Source organism: Pinus tabuliformis, chromosome 8 (genome assembly GCF_031772625.1).
Source record: "Pinus tabuliformis cultivar Carrire ecotype Pingquan chromosome 8, CPIR1, whole genome shotgun sequence".
NCBI classification, from domain to species: domain Eukaryota; kingdom Viridiplantae; phylum Streptophyta; class Pinopsida; order Pinales; family Pinaceae; genus Pinus; species Pinus tabuliformis.
This window is the reverse complement of record NC_142294.1, coordinates 1,110,316,576-1,110,331,695: the sequence shown is the minus strand read 5'-3', so window position 1 is coordinate 1,110,331,695 and position 15,120 is coordinate 1,110,316,576. Positions and strand designations below refer to the sequence as shown.

Genomic DNA, 15,120 nt, shown 5'->3' with positions numbered 1-15,120 from the left:
GACCTTGCTTATATTTAGGGGGAGCATGGACTCAAGCATGGAGCTCAATCAGCACATTTTAGCATATCATAGAATTCAACATGTACTCGGGGGGAGCATAACCCTTTGCCCTTGATGACAAAGAGGGAGAGTGACTTGGGGTTGCCATCAAGTCCAAAGGGGGGGATTGTTGGCATTATGACACAGATTTGGCACTATGACATAGGTGTTTTCCTTGATGGCAACTCACTCAGATGACAGATCACAGTTTAGACTCACAGAATGAAGAAAGAGAGGTATACACAGGTTCTCCATCGACCAAGCCGCGTGTACATGCGGTTTGCAGACCAAAAGGCATGTATAGAGTACACACACACTTTCACAGAAGGAAAGGCACGTGCATGTTTGAAAACTTAGTTTTGGTACGTGGTATTTGGTCCATGGTATTGGTCCAAGGTATCTTGTTCGAAGTGTTCACCCCAGGTATCTAGTCCAAGGTATTGGTTCTAAGTGGTTTTGGTCCATGGTATTGAGTAAGGCCTAAGGCTATGAAAGGAGGAGAAGATCATTAGACAAAGGCACTCAAGTATTGAATATCTGATGAAGAGCAAGATCCAGAATACAGGTTATTGGGTTATGGTGCATAGCTGGATCTGAATCAAGGATGAACCTTAGCGCTTGATGAAGGATAAAATATAATGATGGGTCAAGATCTTTAGGCTTGGAGAGAAGTATCTTTGTGTGGTTTTTGATCTTTTATCTGAATAAATGGTGCATGTTGTAATCTATAAATATGATGATCTAGGTATAACCGATGTCTGTAATTGTTGTAAAGTTTAAATCATCATCTATAGATCTGTACACAAGTTCACTTTGGAAAAGGCGTGTATACACGCTAGTTCTGCATATCAAAACATCATATAAATCTTAAATTTGATTTGTAGATCTGTATGTAGGTTTTCCTTGAGATAATAGCGTATGTACACAGGTTTGACATAATGAAGTAGCGTATACCTCATAAAATATTCTTTAGCTACTTTTATTTTTTTTTGCAGTGTTCTAGGTTTTGGCTTGGGTTCTGGTTACTGTTACGGTATTCTGGTTACAACATTCTAAGAAATGATTGATTGATTCAGTTTTGGTTGGTGAAAAGGAGATTGGTTGATGCAGATATATTTGATGTTTGATTGATGTTATTGATGGATCCAGTCTGAAAATTTATGAAACGTGGTCCTTGGAAGAAAAGAGAAGGTTGTAACCTTCTGTAGGCTAGCACCTATGTACCAGTAAACACATCAGCTATTACAAGAGCTAGGGGGTTGTAGCTCCCTTCCAAGAGAAGCTGGAGAATGAGAGAAGGTTGTAGCCTTTTGCAGGTAGATGCCTTCTTACTGGTATAAGACTGCACTAGTATAAAAATTGTAAAAAGAAGTTTCTTATTAAAAGAAGATAGAAATGATTGCAGTAGGTGGTTTTCACCCACATTGTGTTTCCGCCTTATATCTTATGTTCTTGTGTGTGATTGTCTATTCTGTTTTTACTGCACCTGGTTACTGTTTATATGGTTCTGATGCACAGATTAAAGATCAACATATGATGAATTAACTAAGTTATAAGTTTTCAGGATATACACTAGTTGCCTTAAATACAGTTGTGTATACAAGCAAGTTTCATTAACTGAAGTAGCGTATATGAATCTGACTACAAAAATGAAATGTTATTGACTTGATAATATTGATTGACACCCCCCCACCCTCTTAGTATTATTTCCAACAAAGTATAGGTTTATTTATGTTGCATTTAAGTGCAACAATTGCGGTATGTATATGGAATACCTTGTATTATCATATGTTCAATATTTGTATGTTAACAGTTTATACATGCATGTTTGTATGGAAATACATAGATAATATCAGAAAATTTTATTCATGTGCAACAAGAAACCACAAATTTGATCAATGAGAGTCAAAAGTATAGAGAACGAGCTCATTGCTTAGTCAACAGAAACAACTGAAGTAGTGAAGATAGTAAACAACAATTAAACCATATTGTGCATACAATGTTGCTGCAAAAACATGCTAGGCCATGAGGCAGGATGAGAGAGGGGGGAAGAGGGTGGCTCCCAGATATAGTCATAAAAAAACAAGTCAGGGACAAAATCATTTCTTGATGATGTCATCCGAAGAATATTCAGGGCTAGCATGGCTTGGTTGTGAATCCTGGGAGAATCCCTAAATTGATGAGGTTTATCATTCCCAATGATGTCATTTGAGGGAGAGAGGATGATATATCAATCCAAGGGAGGTGTCACTAAGATAATGTCTTATGTGATCTAGGCCTCACCTCCTATTTATGCCACCAATAAACATGTTAATAGGGAACATGGAGCAAATCCACCAAATGAAATCTTATCGGTGAGGATTGTGCAAGGCCATCATTTTGTACCTTAAACCTCACTCATGAAAAGTAGGTGTGTCTAGTCCAAATATGAAAATATTGTAGATGAAAATTCTCGATCATTGACAAGGGAAATGAAACTACCCTTTGAACTAAAAAAGTGGGATATCTAAAAATAAGGTGCTCCTCCAACTCGAACTCTTGTAAATGATATAGATGAAAAGTCCTCTTAAGGTGTGGAATGAGGTGCTTTATCTGAAATATTGACCTATACCTAATGGGAGCCTGCTCTAAATTGACCAAAGGGAGTTCTAGAGTCCTAACAACATGCATCCAATGTTTGCATGGATACTTGAGGAAGATAATAAGATTTCCCCATAATGCATGAATTTCTCAAAAAAAAATGCCAATGTAGGGCTAAATCCCTTAGTGGGGTTGTCCAAGTGACCTGAATGTATAAACTGTAGATATCCTCTTAATCAAATAGTTCAAGCCTACTTAGAGGGTAGGAATGAACCATCTAAAGAGTACTTGAAGGGTAGAAGTTCATCAATATCAATGACCACCGATTGAAGCAACAAGGAAGCTTCCCAAAACTAGAAACGACTATGTCCAAAGTTTACTACGGAGGCTATAGCTTCTGAAGAGAAGAAAGTAGGGGAACCTATCTCTACTAATCACGTTTTTCAAGGATCAAAACTTTGTGAAGGAGACACGTTTGAGGATGGGCTCCAAATTCTACCTAGATTATGGTTGAAGAAATCCTAGAAGTGACAATAAAGGCATCATCTTTCAGTTCAAGCAAAGGAGCCATATCCCTTGTTAAGTGAAGGCTAGAAAGCATAACCCAAACAAAACCAAGGCCCTCAAAATTGAATGCCCAAGTATGTGTAATCCATGTTAACCTTAATCCACTCAAATAGAACATGTTGAGACACATTTTAGATCATGATCTTAGTTTTATCAAAGGTTAACTATCAACTATAAAAGGTCATAGAAGTTAGATAACACATCAATTTTACTCTTCAACCCCTAAAGTGAAAGCTACTAGGATTGTCTCATCAATAAATAAAAGTAAGGATAGAAATATGTAGTGTAGAAGGCACTTGTCACTCCCCTATACGTGTCTGCTAAAAAACTCACTCTAGCTCGCCAATTGAGAATCATCCCATAGAAATTTGATAAGGGGCATCAGTCCTATTTAATCACAATGGTTCACTTAGTGAAGTCCAAAAGGTCGTTAGTAGAGTGAATATAACAAAGCATTAGCTCATTCAATCTCAAATGGTCACCAAAAGAGTCTTTGAAATACTAGTGTCACATAAATATCAAACAAACTCCCTCAAAACAAAGTCAAATGCTTTCTGAATGTTAATGAGCAACAAAAGACTTTCAAAGAACAACAAAGGGCCTCCTAATAACAGCATGGTGGGTGAAGACGTGGTCAATGTCGTCATACTCTCAATGAAATGTTTCTTGTCCTTTGGGCCTGAGATACAGATTTATTTGTGCATTTTTATGCATATGGTGTGTATTATGCTGCAACAAATTAACTACCTGAACAATGAGAACAAATGTGTGTATGTCATGTTGACATTCAGCAACAATGTTTTCTAGCTTCCCACACTTTCCACAATAATGTCTAGACTCTATATCCATTTTATGTTTTTCACCCTTGCAATTGTGCACTTGAAAAATTATTTTTCAGTATACTTTTTCTGACAAGGCTTGGACTTTCGTAAAGCTAATAAATATTATTTGAGATAGTACTACAAAAAAGGTCATATATTTCTACCATATATTCTGACATATATCAAATACTGGGGATTTGAAAAAGGGAATTTGGATCAATACTAGGCATTGATAAAATTAAAGTTCTTTTTAGACAATTTTTTTTACAATACATAATTTTACAAGTCATTAGATAATATGTTGAAATAGGATACATATTGTCTAGAAACCCTGGTGAACCACAACTTACTAAAAATAATTTTAGTTTAAAATAATGAGAAAGCACTCAACATATGAATAGAAAAACAATTTCCCACATTTTTGTCATTTTTGAATTATTTTTCTTCCTGTCTTTGTTGAGATGATGGTTTCTATACTCTTAAATTGTTCAAACTGCATTATAAAGAGGTTTTTAGATTTTATTTTGACCATTTTTTATTAGAAAATGCACTATATTACTAAATGAGGAAATGCTACGTAGGGTTGAATCACATAGCATTGTCCTTTTATTGTTGGAACTATTAAAATATCTCCTTTGTGGTGGCATATCTCTTTGGTGGTATATCATTCCATAATAATACTCTATTCTACTCTACCATCCATCTTTGACATATGGTTTATTGCTTTCTTGTACAACTAATATTACTTTTGAACTAGTGAAGATATCAATAACAACAACAATTTCTGCTACATTGATAAGTGACTACTAGCAATTAAGATAAAAATGGTAATTTCCTCATTTCTTAGACTTTTAAGCATTACCTCTGTTTCATAGGCCTTTAAGCATTGTAAACTTATATCCATTGAATTGTTGGATTTCCAAGTTGAACATTCTCCTTGGGTTGGTCATCGTCATCGACATCCACTAGCATCCTTGCTCATTTTTTACTAGCCTATTTTAACATAAAATTTGAACTTAGACACATATTCACATGAATGAAAATGGCAATAAATACCAGAAGAAAAAAGACAAATTTAAACATCACCACCTCCGAAGAAATTATGTGGAACTTATAACACTTTAATGTGTATATAACTTGTAAAATCTCTAAGACTTAAAAGAGTTTCAATCTATTATTTTTCTCCAAGTACATCCACATCTCAAGGCACTTCTAAACACTTCCATGACTTCAAATAATTTCTTTGAATCTATCCAATATTCTAAGCACACCCAAAAATTCAGACTTCACTCTAATCAGTTTTCCAAGTTCTTCTAATGATTCAAGAGACTTTGATTTAAAATACTTGGGGTAGCACATGAGATATGACCTTCTGAGCTCCATCTGTATTAATTTGCCTTGTTGAAATAGTTTCTCCAACAATGCCTTCAAAAAGGGAAAAAAACTTCAGATAATTTGGCTCTTCATCGAATTTCATATTTGTGACTACTTCAAGAAATTGCCAAAAAGGAACTAGACAGAAGCAACATAACATTTCGTGAGAAGTTTCCATCTTCTCTTTATAGACAAGAAAGCCCTTGTTGTCACCCTACAAGGGAAAAAACATGAGACAGGGAAAAAGGTTGAATGCGAATCTCCACAAAACAATATAGAGAACAACATAATTTATAAATTTACCTAGTAACCTTGCCAAGGAAACTTTCCCCTAAGAAGGAATATTAATGTGTATGATAAAGACTCTAGACCATCTCATCTACTTCTTGTTCTCCCCAAATTCACATGTACATTGGCATACCTAACAGTGCCTTTGAATAGAATCATGGACAATTAGCAGATAATATAAAAATTAATATAATAAAATAAACAAAATAAAAATAGATAATGGAAATTAATAAAACTAAATATGTTATAACAAGTTTAAGTACTATCATGAGAAAGCTAAGAAACTAACCTAAAGACATTAGGTCATTGATCATAGTCAACATGCTAACCTGATAATGTATCCTTCCACTTTGAGGTTGCGCATAAAAAAACATTAGAGTGGATGACAAGCCACAATACACAAATGGTTGTGGACAAGTTTGTCAATGAAATGTGATAAATATAAATTAAAAGAAAGAAGGAAAAAAAGTAGAAATAAGGGTCAGAATTTTTTTTTGGCATGCTTTAGATAAATACCAATCCAATCAATTTCATTTATCAATCCATTCAAAATATTCAAGTGAAAAATATTATCATGTTTTTAGTAGTTACACACATATACAGGAATATACAATAGAAAATTGAAAAACTCACCCAAACCAAGATCTATTAGAAATATATTTTTCTCATTAGAAGTTTCAGGTTGACCAAGTAAAAAAATTCAGGTTTGACATCTCCATGAACAAATCTAAAATGGAAAAAATTTGGTAACCATGTCAGAACATCCCATCCATGATAAAGATTCATTGTGAAGACAAACTACTACTAAACAAAACAAGCATGCCCTTTTAAATGCAGTTTCTCAAGTATCGATATTGCCTCCACATCAATGCATGCACCATCTCTCTCGACATTCTGTTCCACATAGCATTATCCAATAGAAGTTAACTCAAATTGTATTAACAAAAAAAATTTGGCCCAAAATCATAACCCTGAAAAGAAAAACCCAATATAATATATAACTCATGCCTGGCCAGATGAATTTCATACATCCCAAAGGCTGGGCCCCAACATATCCATTACCTTAAAAAATGAGTTTTAAATAATTAGATAATAGAGAACTATCAATAATGAGAACATGGCTACATCCAAATATTCCATCATCATACAATAATGAATATTTTATAGAGTCACACTCCACTCACTTCATACCATTTAACTAGTAATCTATATGTGCATTTAGTAAAATAAGGGCAATATCTAGAATTGTCGTAAACCATAATATAGTAATCACCCTGACGCCCTTTCTGATGTATTGAAGACAATCTATAACTACTATTAAGTGTATTGTAGCAGCATGATAGTAAATTAAGCATGAAATTGAATATATATACTTTCCAAGTTAATGAATCATGCCATGATAATTAAAAGGACTAATGATACATACTTCTAAGCTTTGCACTCTTAAGTAGGGCCAATATTACAACCTTTACATGTAGAATAACTAATTAACAAAATTCCATGATGATGGATTTAGATACATACTTGTAAACTTCCAACTCATAAGGAGGACAATAATTATAACCTTTACTCGTGCAATGCTCAAACTTCAAAGAAACCTAATAAAAACACACTTTCTTTGAGATCCATAAATGCAATCTCTATGAGACCATTAATTCAACAAATAACCCCTTATCCAGTCCACATTGGAAAAAAATCATTTGTAGGAAACATAATAGTGGCCACATGACTCTTTGCAAACAAAATTTAAATAATTACCTCCATAGCATCTGGACGCATGCGCTCGGTACTGCCACTTAGTATTTGACCAACATATACCTTCCCAAACCCACCTTTTCCAAACTTCCTCTCAATCTTGTACACTTGATAATTTCCTAACTCAAACTGGATGTCGAAATAACATAGGATGAAGTTTGAATTAGTCATTGAGGCTAGAAGTAATATGGCATCTCTATTCATACCAACTTGATTTAAAACATGGTCAAATTTAGTGTTGGGAATGGGTCCCCTAGGGTCAATGGGTTAAAAGCCCAAGTTTTGGGGTTAAATGCCCAAGTTTTGTATAAATAATGTAAAGTCTCCACATTTTGTGGTCGATGAGCGGGAGGATGTAAATATTCATCAAGGGTTTCTTCCCTTAGTTTATGTAACTTGTGTCAGCTTAATGAGATCCACCCTTGGTCCGCGAACCATGGGATTGTATAAAAAGTGAAGTCTTAGAAGAGTCTAAGGCAATTTTTAGTTCAGTTCAGATACGTTTTGAAGAGTCATTGATGTAATGGGTCTGTGAGAGCTAAGAGCGAAGAGTCTTAGCATAGAAAAGAGGCTCTGCAACTGTGTGCGCAAAGGCCTAGGGTAGAATTCCGCAGCTGAGGCGCGGACTCCTACAGCTGTGTGCACAGGGTAGTTAGAGTCTGTAAAGGAGATTTGAACATCAATAAAGAGAATTATTTTAGAATTACATGTGTATGAGATATTTTGCTTATATTATGAATGCATGCAATTATGTTATGTTGAATACTGGGTTTATGATTTAATGTTGTATTGATGCTCGAATCTATGTGTTTTACTTTGTTATATGAACGAAAGTAGGAATGTCTGTTTACGCAAAGATAATCATAATGCATGTTGAATTTATCCACTACTTAAGCTAATCTATGTAAATACAGCCGTAAGATTAATTACAGAGGTGTGTAAGTGTCTGAATTGCTTGTTTAGGGTACAAAAAGGACGATCGCAGACCTTCCCAAAGGTCCCTAAGCTGGATAAGAGAAGTATATTGATAAGCCCTAAGAAGCTTATTGATCTGTGTGAAGGGAGGATTAGGGTATAAAACGACATCACTACCATCTTTGGGTGCGGAAACTTGGTTCTTGCATCCCCCCATACTGCTTCGAGTGAGAATTTAGTCCATGCTTCGCGGATTGATGCCGAAAGGGCTAGTAGTGTAGGTATTTTATTGGATAATTAATGTTGAACCTAGGTCAGGGCCCATCAAGCCAAGAAATGGTTTTGTTGCTGGGACTGGGATCTGCATAAAGAGATGTGTGATTTCACATCACTGGAATCCAACTAAGAAGGAGATCAAAGACTAGTTGGAAAGAAAGATCCACGAATTCGCGGCACAAGAGAAAAGGAACCCCCGATTAACAAAAGAACAGTGGTTGGACAAATATATGTACATAGGGATACATGAGATCTTCTTCTATTCCTTCCCGGTCGAGTTGTATGAGTGAATTGAGAAATTGGCAGACAGTCAAGGAAGGTGGAGGCTTGACGGTCTGATGGTCTGGACCTTATAGTTAGTGCGGATATTAGAAGCCTTTAAAGATAAGATCACACGCGTTGTCAATCATTGGATCAATCGTATCGTAGGAGGGTTCGCGACAGAGTTCGTGGTTGATATCTTGGTTAGTTACAGCAAAGCAGAGTGCCACTTCTTCAAGGGGTCATAAGGTAAGTATTTAAAGTCTTTAAATACCTGGATTAAGATGTTGTTGTGTGAAAAGCGGGTTATGCAGCTACCTTGATGTTTGGGGCTAAGCGAAGTGGAAAGACTTTCAAGAACAGAGGGAAAACGGGCCCTGAATATAGCCCATTGATTGAACCTCCTCTAAGTGACAACGAGGAAGAAACACAAGCTTCTCCGCAGAGCACTATTCAGTTCATAAAGCAAGGGTTCCCACAAATACCCCACCCACCCTCACCACCTCCATATTCACCTCCGCGGCATACACCTTCGCCTACACCACCACCACCTCCACCACCATTCAGTATGGTGAACTCAGTAAATCTACCAGTGTTCAAGGACTTGAGAAATGAGGATCAAAACCATTTTTGGTTCATCACAAAGGTTGTATGGGAAGCTTAGGGTATCACGGATGACCAAATAAAGAAAGCAATGTTGGTTAGTGCTTTGCAGGAATGCGCGATAGTGTGGTACATTAAGTACTGCACCGATAACTCGACATTTGCATTCAGATATTCAGACCTTGCTGAATAAGGAATTCAGTAGACTTAAGTCTGAAGCGCAATCAATTATGGGATTTAGAGAGATCATGATGAAGCATGGTGAGACACATTGGGATCTGGATCAAAGATTGAAGTGTACAATCCATGAAGCTAACATGAATCTGATAGATGGGAAGAACCGCGAATGGTTTGTGGCTTCGCTCCTGCATCATCTAAGGGTTGATCTATCATAGAAAAATATTGGGACCCAAGCAGATGCCCTGGAAATTGTGATGATATTGCATGAGACACCAATGCAAGATTCTAATCTGGGGGTTCAACAGATTCATGTGCAGTTGCAGAACTTTTTCCTAGAAATGCAGTTTGAAAAAAGATAGAACAGCTCAGCCAGAGGTGCGCGAAGAAGTTTGGTGCCTGAAGTGAAAAAATCAGGGGTATGACAAAGATCACTATCTATTCTTTGCAAATTATGTTGCAGTACGAGGGCCAATGCCTCTGAGGCTAGAAGTTCCAGCATGGCCAAGTACAGGGCCCACGCAATGGTGTGCTATCTTTTAGGTTGCTGGAAAACATGTGACAGAAAATTTCCATTTGCTGCAGAAATTCGTACAGAAACCACAACAAATCTTCTGCAACTTCTGTTAATCGATGGGTCATGATGAGTGCAATTGCCATAGTTACGAGTTAATGATGGATAGAACACTTGCATATAGGGTGCAGGTAGAAACCTAGCCTCTGGAACAAGGTGTTGGGGGAGCGTGAGGCAAATATCAAGGGCACAAATGAGGCCGAGGTGGAGGAGGACCTAATAGAGGTCAGGGATAGTTCATTTGTTACAACTGTGGAGGACTGGGACACTATGCGTGAGACTACCTGAATTCGATGCGTCTGTCATGCCGCTATTGTACTTCGTTTGACCACACAATTGAAGATTGCCTGATATTTCTAGGTAAGATATGTGAAAAGGGGGCGCAACCTCCGCAACCGACTCAGAACCTACAGATGATGAGGGTTGAGCCTCACGAAGAGGATCCTAAGGTAAATATTGTGTTGTGGAGTGGGATGACGACTGGAAAAGATAAGGGGAAGTAGCCTGCATAAAGTGAATGGGTTCGCAAAACTCTAGAAAAGGAGTTCGAGTTTGATTTGAAGTGTGCACGAGAAACATTTATGGAAGAAAAGAAAAGCTTCATTAAGGCCTCTACCTCAGGAATTCAGGACAAGCCAGCTGAAGAGATGGACCCTTTCATGCTTACTACTTTCTTGGAGACTTGTATGAAGCTATTGCGCAATAGCAAGGTTGTGAAAGGACTACAGGAACTGATAAATAAGTGTGTTGGGAAAGAAAACGCTCCTGATGGACCACACGTAGTGAGGAAGATTGGTAAGCATAAGGCAAGAATGGGGCGTGAGATAAGGTTCACTGCGCAGATAGGGGAATATGAGATGGATCAAGTAATTTTGGATCTAGGATTGGACGCGAATGTCTTGCCTAAACACACCTGGGAGAGAATGGGGAGACACTTGCGCTGTAGTGGTCTCCAATTTAGTTAAGAATGGAAAATCAACAGAAAATCATCCCCATGGGAAGATTGTAGGGAGTGATAATTGATATTGAGGGCATGAGTGCATTGGTTAGAAGTGATAGAGATTTTGAATGACATCAATCCATACCCTACACTCCTTGGGATCGATTGGGCCACGAACATGAATGGGGTAATCAATTTGAAGAAGTGGAAGATGATATTTGAGAAGAAATCACTCTATGTAGTAGTGCCCTTGGACCCTGCAGAAGGACTACGCTACACTGAACCATTCCACGATTATGAAAGCAATGATGATTTGGACCATATTTATAATATAACGATGCGAGATCAAGATTGGGTGAATCTGAAAGAAGAGGGACACATTTCTTGGGACTACGAAAGTTCCTGCACATCAGATTTAGATGAGAAGTTGGAGCACTAGCATAATCGACTGCATGAAGTATCTATGCTATGCTGTAATTCGTTGACCAAGTTGTTTCACTATGTATCATTAGAGGTAAGAAATCTAGCTTACTCTTATGGTCTAACTGACGTCGATAACTTTTTGGATGCATTCAAAAGGTAAGTGCTAGAGAAGCATCACTTCCATCCCTTGGATTGGGTGTTGCGTGCTATGCCTACGAGATGGTGGGGTACACAAATTTTTTTTTAATGATTGGTGTGTGTACAAAAGGATGATTAGATTAAAGTTTGGTCACCCACAAGTACGACTAATAGAGAATTATGATGGAAGGAATGACCCATGGGATCACTTGGCCAAATGGACTAAGGTTTATGGAGCGGAACCTCAACCTGAATGGGTGCACCTGTTTTGTCATACTTTGGATGTAATACTGAAGAACTGGTACTTGGAGACAGAGCTCTGCCATGGCACTGGAGAATGGGACGTTTTTCGACAGGGATTTTTGATGATGTTTAGCTTTGAGGATGGGTTTGAAAGTATTAATGAGGCATTGCAGGAAGTTAAGGCAACAATCTTTAGAGTACCATAGGATCCTTGGACTTAATTCAACCGGATTGGATCACCCAGCTGAGCCACGTGCTAAAGTGCTACAATGTGACTATCAAAGAAGAGGACAAGGACCCAAGGAGCATTAACATCCAAGAGACTGAAGGTCATCGTAAAGTTGAAGGACCGCAAATTGAAAATCTAGATATGATCACACCGCAAAAAACAAGACATGTCAACATTGGGATAGAGGATGAGCTCAAGTTTGCTATAGTAGATAAGGTCATTGAATTGCTCTGCGAATACCAGGACTTGTTCCCTACGAAGTTCTCAGACCTAAAGGGGATAATAGGAGACCTGGGGGCTATGAAAATAATGCTGAAAATGGATGCAAAGCCAATCAAGTAGAGGCCTTACCGCCTCAATCTGAAGTATAAAGAAAGGGTCTGCTTAGAGTTGGATAAAATTCTTGCGACGGGCATCATTGAACCAGTAGAAGAGTCTGATTGGGTAAGCCCAATAGTAGTTTAGGACAAGAAACAGAAGGATGAAATAGGGATATGTGTAGATCTCAGGAAGTTGAATGACGCCTATGTACATGATCCCTTTCCAACTGCATTCACGGATGAAGTGCTGGATAATGTAGGAGGATAGGAGGCATATTCGTTCATGGATGGTTCTTGGGGTACCATTAGATCAAGATCACATCAGAGGATAGAAGTAAGATGACCTTCGCCATGGAGTGGGGGTGCTTCCAGTATATTGTAATGCCTTTTGGGTTGAAGAACGTGTCGACGATATTTTCGCGCGTGGTCATCACTGCATTTAAGGACATCATTCACAAGTTTCTTGAAGTATATTTTGATGATTGGATGGTATTTGGGCTGGTAAAATACCATGTATCTAGTTTACGCTTGATGTTAGATACATGTCATGGTATCAGGTCACGCTCAATTTGAAGAAATATTTGTTTTGTGTCCCTTTTGGGATCTTGCTAGGTCATGCGGTATGGCTTGATGGTATACCTTGCTAAGATCATGGTTATAATTAATTTGGAGGCACCAATAAGTGTGAAACAACTGCATGCAACATTGGGGAATACATGATACTATATAAATTTCATCAAAATCTATACCCAGATTATTGCACCGATGGAGAAGCCGCTAAAGAAGGATTCTACATTCTGTTGGAATGAAGAGTGTCAACAAATCTTAGATGTGTTGAAGGAAAATATGGTCACTGTGTCGTTCCTAGTCTTCTTGGATGGGAAGAAGAAATTTCATGTGCATGTGGACACGTCATGTATTGCGCCCAGGGCAGTACTGACATAAGTCAATGAGGGAGGGTTGGATCACCCTATAGCATTTGCGAGTAGGAAGTTGTCTAAAGCTGAGAAAAATTATTCAACGATAGAGCGCGAAGGTCTGGATATGGTGTACGTCCTCGAGAAGTTCAGACACTACCTACTAGGTGGACACTTTAATATGTATACAAACCATTCTGCATTGAGGTACTTGGTTAACAAGCCTGTGTTGGGGGGGAATATATGCCGATGGTTGTTGCTATTTTAGGAATATGATTTCCAAGTAATTGTGAAGCCAGGACTATTGAATGCTGGACTAGATCATCTGTCGCACATTGAAACATGAGAGGAGCCTACTAATTTGGAGGAAGGATTGCTTGACGTGTAGATATTTGTAGTATGTGTTGCGGATAATCCTTTTGTAGATATCATACACTTCCTAATGACAAGGATGACTCCAGAAGGGTATACTATTCAACAAAAGAAGGAGCTAACGGTGCACGTGATAGACTTTTCTGTCATTGCAAGGGATTTATATAAAATGGGCTTGGATGAAATTCTACAACGTTATGTACCTGAATTTGAATGAAACAACATCCTTGCAAAAGCTCATGGAGGAGCCACAGGAGGACATTATGGAAGAAAAGCAACAATGCAGAAGATTTTACGCGCTGGGTTGTGGTGGCTAATGCTTCATAAGGATTCCAAGGATTATTGTAAGGCATGTGATGCATGTCAGAGGATAGGTAGGCCATCGCAGAGGGATGTGCTGCCTATGAATCCGCAGATGTCATTACAACCATTCTCAAAGTGGGTGATTGACTTTGTAGGACCAATTTAGCCTCAAGGAATGAAGACGGGTGCACAGTACATCATCATCACGACTGAGTATTTTACCAGATGGGTGGAGGCGTAGCCTATGAAGGATTTTATAGGGGCAAAAACAACAAATTTCATCTTTGAGTATGTACTAACTAGATTTAGTTGCCCGAAGATTTTGATGAGTGATCGTGGTACGCATTTCCTTAATGAGACGATCAACATGCTAACATAGGAATTCCAGGTTTATCACTAAAAGAGCACAGCGTATAACCCACATGCTAATGGGATGGTGGAAGAATTTAATAATATATTGGAGAACATGCCAATGCATTTTTCAATGCACAAATGAATGATTGGGATATGAGCATACTTGCGGTGCTATGGGCTTACAGAACAACTTGAAAAAAGCTGACTGGAAAAATTCCCTTCAGTTGGTCTATGGTGTAGAAGCGGTAATGCCAATGGAGTACATTGTACCTAGTCTACGCATAGTGGCATTCACAGGAATGGTGGAAGTGAATCCCTAGAAGAAATGCTTGCCAACTGGCAGAGCTAGAAGAGGATAGGATTTTGGCTGGATTCCATCAGCAAGTTTAAAAGGAGTGCGAAAAGGCATGGCACAATTGGCACATCAAACTATGCACCTTCAAGGTAAATGATTTAGTATTATTGTATGACAGAAAGTTTGATAAATTTCCAGGAAAATTTTAGATGCATTGGCTTGGGCCCTATGTCATCAAGGAGATTATCGATGGTGGATCAGTTCAACTGGTGAAGTTGAATGGAGAGCCATTTCCAGGGAAGGTTAATGGCAATTGATTGAAACCATACACCAAGGATTCGACTAGATGACTATAT

General features: G+C 38.0%; 1 pseudogene; it reads right to left on the bottom strand.

Annotated features, from left to right (window-relative positions):
- The window catches only part of LOC149239234 (casein kinase 1-like protein HD16), an 86,646-nt pseudogene that overhangs the window by 23,661 nt on the left and 47,865 nt on the right, over positions 1 to 15,120 (bottom strand).